Below are 16,096 nucleotides of genomic sequence, written 5' to 3'. Positions count from 1 at the left end.
AAAGGTGGAAACACTACCAATCTTTTTCACTACCTGAAAGCCATGCATGTGTGCAAATATATTTAACAGAGTTTTCTTGCGATCCCATAAACATATGCTACTGTTGAACGCAAAAGTCGCTATTCCGTGGCAAAGCACTGCAAAAGTTGGAATATTCAACTCATGCGTTACGGAGTTACCCAATCCAAATCCGTCCGAGTGCGGTAGATTAGCCGATGCGGTGCGGATTGCATTGTCATGACCTTTTAAGAATTACTAATATATCGTGATATATACCGCTACCGTCAGTGCTTACGAATTATACCGTGATAAACATTTTAGGCCATACCGCCCAGCCCTAGCATGAGGAAAGTGTGCTCTGTATTTCTCACGCAAAAAGCGTATTAATAGGGTACAAAAATAGGGTATGAATAGCAAGTGGCACTTTGCGAATATCACGTTTATCTCTGCATATTTCCAAAGCAGACAATTCAAGCGAAGGTGAGCCCCTGCTCTCCTCCCAACTTCCTGCTGGAGGGCCCACTCTCGGCGCGCCTGGTTCTGTCAGACTCATCTACTGACATGAGTGGCAAAGAACTGGAAGGGTTTTTTGTCAGGATCTTGAGCGGTCGACATCCCAAGAACATCTTTACTGGTGTAGAAGAGCTCCAGCACGCCACAGCCCGCTGCAATGAGCGCTGGTAAACCTGGCTATTGAATCTGTTTGTGTTGCCGTGTTTTCACTTGTTAAGTAACATTACAACAATAAAGTGTTTCTCTGTCTACAGCATTGGATAAGGCTGGCATATCCCAATGGAAGGAGAAGGTAGTGGGCTTGGGTACTCAGGGCTCTACAGTGCGAAGAATCTAGAGCCCTGTGTACGGGTGCGACTACATTTTTTCAGCATCACTCGTTGTAGACCAACCAATCAGCGCGCAGCTCATCTATATATTCATGAGCAAACCATAAAAGGAGAAAACCTAGCGTTTTTTTCCGGGACAAATTCACTGGAAGCATCAGGGGGCATAGAACAGCACCCGGGACATTATCAGCCCAAACAATGTTACATACCCTATTCGGAGACCTTAAGGAACAGTGTGAAATACCCCAAAAACCCAGTCAATCACCCCTTTAAACAATGAAAATGCTTTACACAATTGAATATAAAAGTGTCCTTGATTCTTTGTGTTTCAAGATGACCTGGAAAACTGATGATAATATTCAGGTACTGCTTTGGAGCAAGGTATACCCTTCCTATTTCCTGGCATAGCTGCCTTTGCTAAACCTTTTAAAAGGCACCAACCCTGTTCAAGAATGTCCCACATGCAAAAACAGAGATGCAGACAGACTGAAAGGTGGTCAAGGCTTGGCTCCAGTGAGTTTGCTTCCTTGTGTGTGATTCCAGCAGACTACATAGCCTAGGCCTACCTACATAGACTGCAGTCTACGACCCTCATTTCTAGTATTATAGTCTACTACTCTCCTTTCTACTACTTTCTACAAAGGATGGTAGGCTGCTCTTATGTGTTCATTGCCATCCTTAAGAGTTGCTAAAGTGTTTTTCTATGTATATATTTTTTAAGAATTACAATAAAAATCTATCAAGATAAACAATGCTGGGCCTGCATACCTCTTCCATATACCGGGGAAGCATTACTTCTGTCTCTGAAGACCCTTGGGTTGGTGTTATAAACGCTCTTTATATAATCTGAGCACCTTCATCCACAGGGTTGTCAAAGAACGGATACGCCATAATTGATTGTAACTTGTCTAGACGCTTTGCTTAGTTTCTAAGGCCTTATTTTATGTCAATTAACCAAAGGCTTTTGAAAAGTTAGTGACATTATTTCTTATTTAAATTAATACATTCTTTGGAGATAAAACACGTAAATTAATTCACGTCTGCACTTCAAAAATTCAGCACTTATGTTTCCAAACAAAGCGCTTTGCGAGCAGGTATTTACTCGACGAAACTGTCTTTTGAGATTCTGTTTCCGCTTGTTTGAGATTATTTGCAACATCTTAGTTTAGATCGACTTTTAGCCGGACACGGAGCAGGCTAGTTCCAAAGTATAAGTTACCTTGGTTACGTAGCTAGAACTAGAATAAGCCACCTTAATGGAACGTAACTCTCGCTGAAGTAAGCGAGACTAGGCGAAATAAGTCTCGCTTCCTTAATCAACCTTGATGGAACACCCCACTGGAAGAACGTTGTTTTGTTTCATTGTGTAATGTAAGTATATGATGACAATAAATGCCAGTTGAAATGACAACAGACCCAGAAATCCCAAGCCCATCATGATCTTGGATGTCCATAGTGGATCCTGTGTAAAGGATCATGTCCTAAATATAGCCCGTATATAGGCCGTAAGGTGAACCCTGTTATCGTTTCAACCCACTCCTAAGTCTGGCATCTACACAATCTTTAGCTCATAAAAAAGAACGTGTCCTGCTAAGCTACCAAAACAAAGTTCCAGTCGATTGTCGATGCGTCTGTGTTTTATGCAGAACTAGTTTCTTCAGAGCGTAATAGGATTTTGGTGGCACGGTTCGACACGTGATCCTTCTACACCAATAAGGTAGCTGCTTTTTGTCAACATGGATATGGTTGTCAAATAGAGGATGGGACCTTGGAAGAGATATCCAAGACAAGGAAAACGGATAATATTATGATTTACTAGGTGACGTGAGTAAAGCGTGAGTAATTTTTGGTTAGCTGTTAGCTTACATTAACTAAACTAAATTGACTGAACGTTTTCATATAGATAATAAAGGTCAACTTTCTCAAAATATACAGTAAATTGAGACTTATGTTCATAATATACACGTAGGCTAATGTTGAACTCTCTATTGTGATGTTTATAAACAAAACTGGACGTTCTAAGGACACGTTCCTGTCACACCGGTGTGACAGTACACTGTGGGGCCCAGCCAGAAGCCGTCACACCGGTGTGACGCTACGCGTCAAAGGCTTAAGAACAGTGTTTCCTGCAGCACTTTTCAGTTAAGGCGGCCGCCTAAGCAACACACGCCGGCGGCCTTAACTACGTTGTCAAAAAATATATATATTATGAACGATATCCGCGTGTTACTCTGTCCTGTTTTCTCTCTTTCATTCCACAGTGACCAACGAGGTGATTCTGTGCATTCTATCATTGAACATGTCCAGCTAAAGTATATAAGCATGTCTTGTGAAACCAGTTGTCCCACATGTTAACCACTCTGCCTGACGTGGTTACTTGATCCAAGCTCGTCTAACAAACAAAGTGGACCCTTTTCCATTGTCGTGCATTCCTTGGCCTACCTTCTGACAGAAAGATCATCTAACATTGAGTTACACAATTCTTCTATATTACTCCTAAGTTTTATAGTTAGAATAGTTAACATAACATTACATTAGCTAACACATGCAAAGTTAGCTGAGATGCTCCTCACAATGCTATCTCTGCTTAACTAATTTAGCTAGTGACTTATTGGTGGTCAAGCAGCGAAGCTTATTATTATTATTATACATTTTCTTCTGCCATAGGAGTCTATGGCAGCTCCTAGAACGGCATGGTCAGAAATTTGGCACACACTTTGGGACCAGTCCCCTCATCAATTTCTCAATCCCATGGCGTTTTGATTTTCACAACCGTTTGTTAGTTACAGCCAAATTGAGCAACTGATGCGGAAAAAGAGAAGTGAGGTCATATTTTAGCCAATCTTTGATGCATTGTCTCCTAACTTGGTGTATGGACTTAGGACCCTCTTATTAAGAGGTCTGAGCCAGGTAGTTTTCATTTGACCTCTAGGGGGCACTACAATAGGCAGCATTGTGTGTTGACCAATAACTGTTGATTTACATTTACATTTAGTCATTTAGCAGACGCTCTTATCCAGAGCGACTTACAGTAAGTACAGGGACATTCCCCCCGAGGCAAGTAGGGTGAAGTGCCTTGCCCAAGGACACAACGTCATTTTTGCACAGCCGGGAATCGAACTGGCAACCTTATGATGACTGGCCCGATTCCCTCACCGCTCAGCCACCTGACTCGTTTGTCTTATTTAAGTGATTCCTTTGTCTCGTGATATCTTCGTAGATCCCGTGTCTGACACATGTTAACTTGTGATACCAGCCGAATTGATGTAACGTTCTAGTGTAACATTTTTTCGATACCTCTCCTATAAGGTTGTCCAATCTTCACCAAATTTGGTAAAGATCATCTTCAGACCAAGCCTCACAAAATACATCACGTTTTTTGATTTTCTTAACTTTTTGACTAGAACAGCCAATCAAAGTCATCAACCAAGCAACCATAAAATAAGTGAGGTCATATCTCAGCATTTCTTTACTGCATTGACACCAAATTTGGTATAGGGACTAGGGACCCTGTTCTAAAGAGGTCCAAAATAGGTCATGCCATTTCACCTCTAGGTGGCGCTGCAATAAGAACAAATTTTGCACCAATTATCTTCAGATCAAGCCTCACAAACGTTTTCACATGGTTTTTGATTTTCAAAACAGTTTTTCCGGTAAAGCTGATCAAAGTCGGCGATGAAGTCGCCAAAACAGTAAGTGAGATAATTTCTCAGGAAATATTTGCTGAATTGACATCAAACTTGGTACAGGTGCTCGGGATCCTTTTCCAAAGAGGTCCACAAAAGGTTGTGTCATCTAACCGCTAGGGGGCGATCCCGTGTCTGACATGTTAACTTGTGATACCAGCTGAATTGATGTGGCCGCCATTTTGAATGAATGAATAAAATGTTTTTGGTGAATATCAAATATTCACCAAATTTGGCACAGATTATCAAAAGAAACGTTCTCATTTCCGGTGCTTTCAAACAATCACAAACAGCAGCTAGCTTGCTCGTAGCAAACTTCTTTTGAATTATCCATTTCCCCCTAAATAAATGTGAAGCTTATTTACGTTTTTGGGGGCATATTTTCAGTTAGCAGAGGGTACTGTTTGAATCGCGATTCCATCTGCAATACTGCCGGTGACAACGTTGTTATATAGCATGTTTCAAAGGGGGTTCTTAATGAATTATACAATATTAGTAGGCTAAATGCTTGAAAATATCACTAGAAGGGAAAAACTTAAGGGGACGGACCCATCTGCAACCGACGCAAGCAAGCACACCCTACAATTTCCTCAGAAATGGTACCCTCTCTAGTTATTTTTATTATACATCATCTTCCGCCATGGGAGTCTATGGCAGCCCCTAGAACTGTATGGTCAGAAGTTGTGAAATTTGGCACACTCTTTGGGGCCAGTCCCCTCATCAATTTCACAAAGTTTCATGCCTCCCATTCAAACCCTCTAGCGCAACCAATGGGTCAAAGTTGAAGGTGTGTTTACACACGTTACTTTTGAACCATATGCCTTTTCCGAAATGAGTTATCGTTGGATTCCCTGGATCAAGACGAGTTCAACGCACTCTATGAAGTCATACCCAGTTATATAGATTCCCTGCTATCTTGAATTTTAAGCAAAAAGGTTTTTTTGCTACTCCTCCGACAAATCTTGTCAAATCAAGTCCCTTGTTAAATCTTCTTCAAAATTGCCAGAGATGACCTTCAGACCAAGCCTCACAAAAGTTATCCCATGGAGTTTAGATTTTCGCAACTGTTTGTTAGTTACAGCCAATAATTCAACAACTGATCCGGCAAAAGGGAAGTGAGGTCATATCTCAGCACATCTTAACTACAAAGTGGTCAACACCGGGGATTACCGGCTGTACCGAGCGACAAACCCTCCTGCATTATTAGCCTAGTTTCGATTTGACAATTATTTGGCTACATCCCTCCGGATTAGGAAAACTTTAACACACGTTTTCCATTGTCGATGGACAAACAACACTTTTAGATTCTTAACTTGGCAGGCTACCACCAGGCTACCAAGATGGCTGGGGGGGAAAGGACAAAGATAAGGACAATGCACAGTACATATCATCAGTACAAGTGTGTGAACCACTTGACCAACAAAAAGCTGTCTATAAAGAAATGCTAGAACAGCAGGAAAGCAACTTCAAAGCCTGCGTGCACACCTTGATGGACACTACTAACTCCAGAATGGATGCTATGATGAAAGAGCTACAAAAACTTAAGGCTAGTCTCCACTTTACACAAAAGGAGGTGGATGACTTGAAAACCACTAATGCTAGTGTGTCACAGAACCATAAAACAAATGAAACTGACATACACAAGCTAGCAGAATGTATGACTGCAATACACAACAAAACTGAATTTCTCGATGGTCAATCCAGGCGTCACAACATGATTATTGATGGCATTCCTGAAACAGAGAAGGAGAAGGTCTCTGAATTAGAGGAGAAGGTGTTGACACTCTTCAAAGACCAACTGGAGTTAGATCACCACACCATTGGGATAGAACAAATCCAACGGACTGGGAAGGCACCTAAAGCAGAGAGAGACTTCCCTGGGCTTGGCCCCCCGTCCTCTACTGGTGAAGCTGCTGAGGATTAAGGACAGAGATAGAGTCCTTGGCAACACAAAAAAGCTTAAAGGATCCAGAATCTTCATCAATGAAGACTACCCTGATGCAGTTCGCCAGAAGAGGAGGGAGCTGCTTCCTCAGATGAAAGCTGCAAGAGAAAGAGGGGACTTTGCTGTCTTAAGGTATGACAAACTGATTGTCCACAAACAGGAAGCGAATGGAAGAAAAAGTGACGCTTAAACAGGTGGAAGGGTAAATAAGAGTTGGCACACATATTTCATGTCTATTGCTGCTTTACTCCCAAAGAAAGTTTGAAGATTGCTCAACTGAATATTTGTAGCTTTAGGAACAAAGTGCATGAAATTACTGACTTGTTGGTGTTAAACTCAATTAAAACATACTTGCAATATCAGAAACCCATCTGGATGACACTTTTGAGGATGAGGCTGTGGGCATACAAGGGTATAATCTATATAGAAAGGACAGAAACAGATATGGGGAGGTGCCTTTTATGTTCAAAACCATCTTCCAGTGAAAGTTAGGGAGGATATTATGTATGATGAAATTGAAGTGCTATGGCTTCAACTGAACCTGCCCCATATTAAACCCATCTTGGTGGGCTGCTGCTACAGGCCACCAAGTTCAGATGAACACTACATAGAAGCCATGGGTGAAATGCTGGATAAGGTGTGTGAATTGAATATGGAAATTGTTTTCACTGGAGATATAAATATTGACTGGCTATTGCCCAATTGATCCTTAAAGAACCAACTGGCCACCATAACTGATGCATGCTGTTTGAAACAAGTGGTTACACAACCAACAAGACTAAGCACGAACAACAAGGGCATCAACACAGCATCTTGTATTGATCACATTTATTTTAGTGCAGATGACTTATATACCAAGGCTGTATCAGTCCCAATAGGATGTAGTGACCACAATATTGTAGTGGTAGCAAGGAAAATGAAGGTTCCCAAAGCTAGACCTAGAGTAATCTATAAAAGGTCCTACAGAGGTTTTTCTGAGGAAGCCTTCCTGGAAGAGGTCAATAATATATGTTGGTCTAAGGTCTACAATGCAAAAGAACCAGATGAAGCACTAGATCTTTTTCTTGCAAAGTGTGTACCAATCATTGATAAACATGCACCTGTTAGAAAAGTGACAGTGAGGACTTGTAGGGCACCATGGGTTGATTTGGAACTAAAGGGCTATATGCCTCAGCAAAATCAGGCCAGGGAAAAGGCACAGAACAGTGGTTGTACTAAGGACAGAGAAAACTACTATAAACTGAGAAATCAAGTTACAAAACTCAATCAAAGGAAAAGGAAACAATATTATGCTTTGCAACTAATCAGGACAAATAATGACCCCAAAAAGCTTTGGAGTATGCTTAATGCTATAATGGGAAGAAACACCTCTCCACAACCTACTTTCATTGAAAGTGGGGGTACCTTTATCACAAAACCCAAATTAATTGCAGATCACTTGAATATTTTTTTCAGAAGCAAGGTTAATACATTAAGGAAAGAATCATCATAGAGGGCTGACAACAGTTCAACCATTGTCAATATCCAAGAGAATATGAAGGACAAACTTTGCCAGTTTGAGTTTAGTGAACTAAAGATAGATGGTAAACTGATTGGAATGGCTGTAGATTATGTTGCGCAGCCAATCTGTCATTTGGGTCATTGACGTGGCATGTCAATTCTGGTGTCCAAAGCATATTCATAATATAAAAAAGTATTTAAATTTTTATATGACATATGTCATATGAATATTCATTATTTACATTTACATTTAGTCATTTAGCAGACGCTCTTATCCAGAGCGACTTACAGTAAGTACAGGGACATTCCCCCGAGGCAAGTAGGGTGAAGTGCCTTGCCCAAGGACACAACGTCATTTGGCATGGCCGGGAATCGAACCAGCAACCTTCTGATTACTAGCCCGATTCCCTAACCACTCAGCCACCTGACTCCCTGATGCCATACAACTAGGTGTCAACTCTGGTCTGGTGGAGGAGAACCCATTGGGAGCCCAGGAAAACAGCTTGCAGATAGGTGCAAATATAAGACACTAAAAAAAATACTCAAAGCTTTTCCATAGCATTGCCAATTAATTACCTAAGTTGTTCTGATCGTGGGGGGGGGGGATACATATAAACAACAAATGTTGTCATACTAATGTTTTGTATACCACATTCACTCAATCATGTAAACTTGTTTTACTTGTCCTTAATTACAGACACATTACAGGTTATGCTCCAGAAGATGGAGACATTGGAGGAGAACCAGCAAGAGGCTCTCCTATTCAGGCGTCTACAGGGCAGACACACTGAAGAGGTGCCAGTGATGGACCTACAGGTGTATGGAGCTAGAAAGCTGACAAAAATATCTGAATTTGAATATGAAAGATCTGAAATATTTGTATGTCGAATTTCATAAAACTGAAATATTTTGCTGTTGAATATACCATCTGAATTATTTGAATGCCAAATTTAATAAAACAAATATTTTGATCCAGAAATACACATTTCTGAAATTCAGATTGCAGGAATTCAGATTATTGAAATTCAGATTGCTGAAATTCAGATTTTGTCTGAACTAGGCCAAAGGTGAAACAGCTTGCTTTCACAGGGAAAAGTAGACGATTTCAGAACGACCAAACTTTACCTTAGAACAAAAAGTTGGTCGTTGGAGGGAAGACCCAGATACCACACGGCCCGATGTACAGAAGATACGTCGGCAAGATGTAGTATGAAGATCATTTGCTAACTGGCAAGACGTCGCCGACACGTCTGCATTTGATCAAAACTGACTTCAAATTCAGACACTTTTGTCAGCTTTCTAGCTCCATACATTACATTTACATTTAGTCATTTAGCAGACGCTCTTATCCAGAGCGACTTACAGTAAGTACAGGGACATTTCCCCGAGACAAGTAGGGTGAAGTGCCTTGCCCAAGGACACAACGTACTTTTCTACGGCCAGGAATCGAACCAGCAACCTTCTGATTACTAGCCTGATTCCCTAACCACTCAGCCACCTGACTCCATATAGGTGGCCCAAACAGAGTCTGAACTCCAAGACCTTGAGGAGCGCCTTAAGGCGCTGGAGTTCCGAAAGACAGTGGTAGGTGTTTGGAGATGCCATGAATTATGTCTTACACGCAGCGTTCAACGTTCAAATTGGTGCTGACAATAAGTTCATGACTTCTAATTGCAGATGCTGTGATGAAGTGGAAGACGGGACTGGGAGAGAAGGCTGTGGAGCTCCTCATAGCGGAGACACTCAAACACGCCCCGGCAGCCCATTCAAAACCAGCCAGGTGAATGAAACATGATTGTAGCTTCCATATCCAACCTTTCACATGACTGTGACAAAAAACTAGAATCACATAATATTTTTTTGAAGATTGTTGATAGGACACTAACTTTTTTGTGCTTCATTGTCAGGGCCAACAGACAGGACCCTGTAGCGGGAACTGGCAGAAGATTTTAATTCACAGTTTGGCTCTTTGTTTCTCAAATAAAATGAAAGTTATTTGGAAATGCTGCCTCGTTTACAATTAGCTTGAGTTAGGCTACACATCACAAAAAAATAGTCCTACTAAAGTTGGCTACCGTGTAGCCTATTATACAAGAACAAGTAGCATTTTGGGCAAATGAGGTCTGCATATGAACCACCCCAATATAAGCAGTAGAATATAGGTTACTTAATTAACGTCGCCAGGATGTCGCAGTTACAGACTGACAACGTCACAAAATGACGTTGCCGTTACAAACTGGCGCCCTCCACTTTTCACGTTGTTGCCATGTTGACAATAGGTGTGTTCGACTTCATGCAGCGCCGCAGCCTGCTGCAGCTGGCTGACTTGAAGCAGTGGATTCTGGTTAGACTTTTTGTCCGACTTGAGACGGCGCTGAGGCTAGGTCACAGTAAGTACCGTGAGATCTATTTGAGAACAGCCGGCTGTGTAGCCGGGCGCATTTTCTCAAAAGCAACTGCACGGGTTCTAATGACGACACAGCTATTTCATGATTGGCCAGACACACACACAACAACGTTTTTGTAATTATTCTGAAACCTTCAGTTTCACCATTGCTCAAATCTGGACCAAACAGTTTAAGTGAATTAAATATTTGTTTAAGGGTTTTAGTCCGCCTCTTCACTAACGGAAAGACTAAGTTTAATTTAGTTCTGGTTTTCAATCTGCAGATTGGAGAAAGAGTTTAACATAGCCCAATACATAAATGACAAATTTAAGTGCACTGGTTCGGGCAAGTTCTAATACTAAAACAATTAAATTCGCAACCATGCAGTTCGTCAGCGATAAAGTAAGTAAACAGCGCTTGATCAGCCATGACTGACGTCAACGCAGCAAACGAAGGGAAGCAGGAATGTCCGACTTTAAGGAGGCGTTTTAACTCCTCCCCGACTGCAAGCGGCACCTCTCGCCGGTCATTTCATGCATCCGCAGTCGATGTCGAACCTAATTACGATGCGGCAACGTATGTTTGGTCATTGAATGACGTTGCGGCAACGTAAGGGCAACGTAACTGTGTTAGCTGGGATGTAATCAAATGACACAAGAACTTGTTATAGTCATCTTAAATGTCATTTTGGGGGGTTGAATACCCTACACTGATCACATCTAGTTATATAGCTATATTCCTGTTCTACTATTTTAGCCTACTGTATTCTATGGCACAGTCGCCGATCTGTCTCAGACAAAATGTAACAAAACGTATATCGCGGAACGTTTAAGGTTGTAAAAGGGATTAAGACATTTAATTTCGTTATTGAAAGGCGTTGGTATTTTGATCTTTTATCCTGACATAATATTACCGACTGTAGTAGCTCCTAAATAAAGAATTAATGTATTAAGTTGATCAAATGGTTGCTCTGGCAGAAGTTATGATCTTTCTGTTTCAATATAAACAATAGCATAGGTCATAGTCATAGATTATAATGACCACACATCTGTCCGGCCTGGGCTTCCAGTTCCACGCCCTGCTACGTTGGCTGCCTAGTACCGCTGTCGCTAACAAGGTGGAGATGCAGCACAGAACAGACGCATGCTACTACTAGGTTGCACTCTCACAACAATGATCACACAGCAACATGCATTTTCAAAAGGCAACAGACGCCAGTAGGTAGATAAAGCAGCCTCACTGTGAAAATCTAATGACCGTAGGCTAGTTAGCTAGCTACCTAGCAAGCTAATGTGTCAACAGGTCTGTCTGACACGCAACAGAAGCAGTGAGCCAATTGATATTAGCCTACAGCTCTGTATATAAGACAGCTAGGTATAGCTAAAACATTTACAGTTAAAAAAGACTTAGTAGCATTAACAGTGATATCTTGTCAAAAGGTTATCTGACAATTGACAACAGTGTAAAACGTCCCCAACCAACTAGCACAAAATCCAGAGCATTGGATCTGGTTACACACCACCTAGCTAGCCAGTTTAACCGGCAAACCGTTTTCCATGGAATTTAAACACTTTCAGAAAGCACAAATTCTTACCCAAGTCTTGGATTCGGACTTCTGAGGAATCCGGGATTACCTTCTTAAATTAAACCCGCGGTGTCATGGGGCTACTTTGTAAGAAAGAAATGTGTTCGAAAATAAAAGATAACACTCCCTACACACCACCACTAGAGAAAGGAGAATGCAGAAATGTGACGTCTGGTCCGGTTTACTGACAAACCGCGCACGTGGAGGGTTGGATTATGGGAAATGAAGTTACAGTGTCCCAAATCCGGTGTACTTAAAGTGGCTGTAAAGCAGAACTGAAAATGAGTTTTAAGTTCATCACACCACAGAAAAATGTGTTGTTAACTACCCATCCAAATTCGAACCCCACTGACAAGTATGTTAAATTAGGCTTTGAAATCGTGAGAAAATCAGCAGTCTTCTCTGCTTGATACTGGGAAGGGGGTGTCGTCTGAAGGAGCTGAAGCTCCGCCCCCTCGAATTTATTGAATTTAGCAAAAACAGCAACAACTAGCTAAATCAATTGCAGATATCAGAACAGACCTACCTGCAGTCTGAGTGTTTTATGTGTTAATTACTTTGTCTTCGCATCGTACCAGCTGAGTAACAGAAAGCAGGTTATATTGTGGAAAAATCATCACCCTGTTGAATTATGACTTTTGTAAAACTGTCCCTTGGAAGTTGCTTTGGATAAAAGCGTCTGCTAAATGCATAAATGTAAATGAAGATGGGTAATGATTATGGATTTATATGATTGAAAATGAAACTCTAAATCACCTTTCTAGTATATGGTATATTACTGGAAACCATATGCAAAACTGTTGACTGATTATTTTTACCCCTAAAATGGTAGAAGATATTAGGCCCAAAGTGTGAAGATCCGGATAATTAAGGGCTAAGTGCGGGAGACGACTATGTGTGTATGCTTTGTCTGTATTTGAGTTTGTGACGAAGCATTGAACGTCATCTATCACGTGGTTTCGTAATTTGATACAAGCTCCAAAACACTTTTTCGAAACTGTGCGTATTGGTTTTGCGACACAAGCATCGATGCGTCAGTGCCATACGTCCCATCCCTACCTATTTTTACACATTTTAAGCTAGAATCAATGATTGGTTTCGTGAAAGTACACTACTCTTGAATTATGGTGAAGGTTTGAGCACTTTTAGACCTTTAGATCGTGAGTCTGAAGTGACGGAAAACCGAACTCGAAAAGTAGCTACTGTAGCTCTAGCTTTTTTCCTCTGTGTTTTTATTTAGTGAGTCATTTTGCATCTCGGCGAATTGTTCATCAAAAAGGTCTAGGAGGGCAGCCTTTAGGAGAAAAAGCAATTCCCCACAGACCTGTCGGCTCAGAATTTTGATTTGGGGCGTGAAAGCCTTTGTAATAAGCCTATGCGCCAGGGAGACCGCATAGGCGCTTAGGCTGCAGCCATGTTTTGGTAGCGTCATGTTCATAAGTTCACCATTTTACAGTTAGGTCTACACGAAAAAGGTCGAGGAGGGCAGCCTTTAGGAGATGTGGGAATTGTGCTTTTAGCCAGATGGTCCGATTATTTTTGTGATTTGTGGACTTGCAATTGGAGTGATACTGCGTCCCGGGGGTACATTGTTTTGACGTTAGCCTCAGAGTCAGGCTCGGCTCGCTCACTGGCAGTGTGTAAACAATTTAGTATTTCACTCAATTCTACTCCAAAACGTCAGGGAGGACTGCTTTTTGTAGACAAGGGCCTGCTAAAGATAGCCAGTATATCTGATTTTTCAAGGCGAGCCTGTTTCATTCGTCATATGCCCTGAGAAAGCGACCTACGTTAGCCAGGCTAGTTTTGCCAATTTCAGTAAGTCAGTCTATTTAAAGGTCTTTGACAGTCAGAATCACTGTTTACAGGCAAAGGTCGAGCTGGTCTTTTGTCAGATGTGTATACATTGACCAGTTTAGAGCTAAATACTCTTGCCAGAGCCTGGAATCGAACCCGTGTTTTGAGTGACTTTGCATGGGTCTCCATCAGGTTAACACATTTGGATTCAAGTTCAAGTAATGCCACTGCATTTCACAGTCAAAACTGTAGTTTATGTCAAGTGTAGATGGAAAAAGCTGTGTTTTTCAGAACTGAACTGACATGGATCCTTTCTTCACTTTTACAGGTCTGGAGGCCTGCTCCACAGAGGTCAATAGAGGATGCTGAAAGCAACAACAGAGAATGCTGAGAGCATCACAGAACCCTTGCTGGACTATCCCTCTCTAGCTGGACAGCTTCATTCAGCTGGCCTGCCTTGCCTGCCTGCCTGCCCTGCTTGCCCCTGCCAGCCCTCCAGAGACAGACAGTCACCCCACAGACACAGTAGCTCTACAGACTGCTTTTTTGAGGACATTGATGAAAAAGGACAAACCAGCATTTTTTACTTTGATGAAAGTCTAAATGTTTAATCCTTTCCATGTCCCAGTATGCCAAGCTGCTGACTTTGAGTGTCTTAAGTGATGAAACCAGTTCAAGTGATAGATGTTTGACCTGAATCCAATGATTATTCATCTGAATAAAAACCACTCAAGAGAAGTACCGCTTCTTTATTAATAGTATTTATGTATATATAATTGCGCAGCTCCCCCCGTCAATGATCTAGCGCCTCCTCAGCACCTGTATAAAAAATTCTCTGGCGCCGTCCCTGCCCAGGGTTGATTGTAACTGGTGTTGGAAAACACATGTAGTAGGGCAGAATAGAGGGACTGGGCAAAGGGTGCTGATGTGGAAAGTCGCAAAAAACTATGCAGAATGGGCAGAAAATATTAGATGACATTGTATCGAGGCCCAATTGGAGAAGAAGCCATAGGATATTTACAATTGTAGGCCATTAGATCTGTTTTAAAAGTTCAGGGGTGTAATTTGTTGGATATGAAGCCCCCACCCTCCACTCCAGAGACAGTTGGTGACAGAGAGGTGCAGACATTAAGTTAAACATAGTCATGCGTTAAGAGTACAGTAAAAAATACAGATCCCAGCCTTTCTGAATAAAGTTCGACTAATCTGATTTGTGGATTTCTGTTGCTATGAAAACCAGTTTAGCCAAGCTAACTAACATTGTTTTTAGTGAGCTTGCATTACCATTCAATAGCTAACAAAACATTAGTAAAAATAGCTTGCTTATCGAGCAGAACTTGTTAATGCAGGAGACTCAGAGACCTTAGCGCGTCACTAGCATCTCGTCATATCACGCAGTCGGAGCACAGCTAGATAATCAGCTGTCAGCGCTCTTGAGTACCCAGCATGCAGTGCGGTATGTCAAAAAACGCAAAGACTTGTGGAAAATAGTTCGATTACAACGGCCATGCGAGGGATTTCAGTTGTTGTCTTTGTTCAGTTAGATGTTTGTAATGTTATTGTTTGTTAGTTAATATAATCTTGTTGGTCACCTTGAGTGTGCATGTCGTGTAGTTTAATGGGAACAGAGTCGGCTAAGATGCTACCAGAGCTAACACTCGTAATGGAGCTGGATGCAGGCTGTACTTTACCCAGTTGCCTATAGGCTATTCTTGATATCTGCTTAAGAAGAAAGTGAATATCTGTGGTTTGTCAAGCCATCTTTGAGAAAGTTTGAGAACAATGTTGCAGTTGATATGTATTGATTGTGGGAGGTAATGTTTGGAATACAGCTAAACCTCATGTGGCTGCTGCAGCATTTCTGCTTTTGCATGACCTGCGCTGGGAGAGAGGGAAACAGCATGGATGGGGATAGTGTGCGGGCAGATGTGTCATTATATAGAGTGAAATGGAATGAGAAATGCAATACAAAATGTCTGAAAGGGGTGTATTTATGTAAGTGTCCACATTGCCTCAATATCTTTGTGTCAATAAATCAAATAGAATTTTGACCGATGGTTTTTCAAACCTTATTGGCTTCAAGGTGACATCATTCTGATGTACCATGCGCAATTTTATGCAATTTTACCTTGAAATGTGAACCGTTTCTTAACCTTTGTCCCAAAGCTGACCAAAGCTATTCATAAAATCTCAACAGTTGGTGTGTAGCAGAGAGGATAAAGAGACTGACTTGTAACCTTATGCTCATGAGTTCAAAACCTCAGTCAGCCTATTGTTGTTGGCCTTACATTTACATTTATTCATTTAGCAGACGCTTTTATCCAAAGCGACTTCCAAGAGAGAGCTTTACAAAG

The 16,096-nt window shown here is 41.5% G+C and overlaps 1 protein-coding gene across 2 annotated transcripts in view; it reads right to left on the bottom strand.

Annotated features, from left to right (window-relative positions):
- ctif (CBP80/20-dependent translation initiation factor) overlaps positions 1-12,094 on the bottom strand; it is a 166,384-nt gene extending 154,290 nt beyond the window's left edge. For both annotated transcript variants that reach the window (XM_067258345.1, XM_067258346.1), the window contains exon 1: positions 11,955-12,094. The gene's annotated coding sequence lies outside the window, so the exon portion shown is untranslated. The remainder of the gene's footprint in view (positions 1-11,954) is intronic.
- Positions 12,095-16,096: the final 4,002 nt, after the last annotated feature.

Source organism: Osmerus mordax, chromosome 20 (assembly GCF_038355195.1).
Source record: "Osmerus mordax isolate fOsmMor3 chromosome 20, fOsmMor3.pri, whole genome shotgun sequence".
Lineage (NCBI taxonomy): Eukaryota > Metazoa > Chordata > Actinopteri > Osmeriformes > Osmeridae > Osmerus > Osmerus mordax.
Note: the sequence above shows the minus strand (reverse complement) of the source record. Positions and strands in the feature narration are given on the sequence as shown.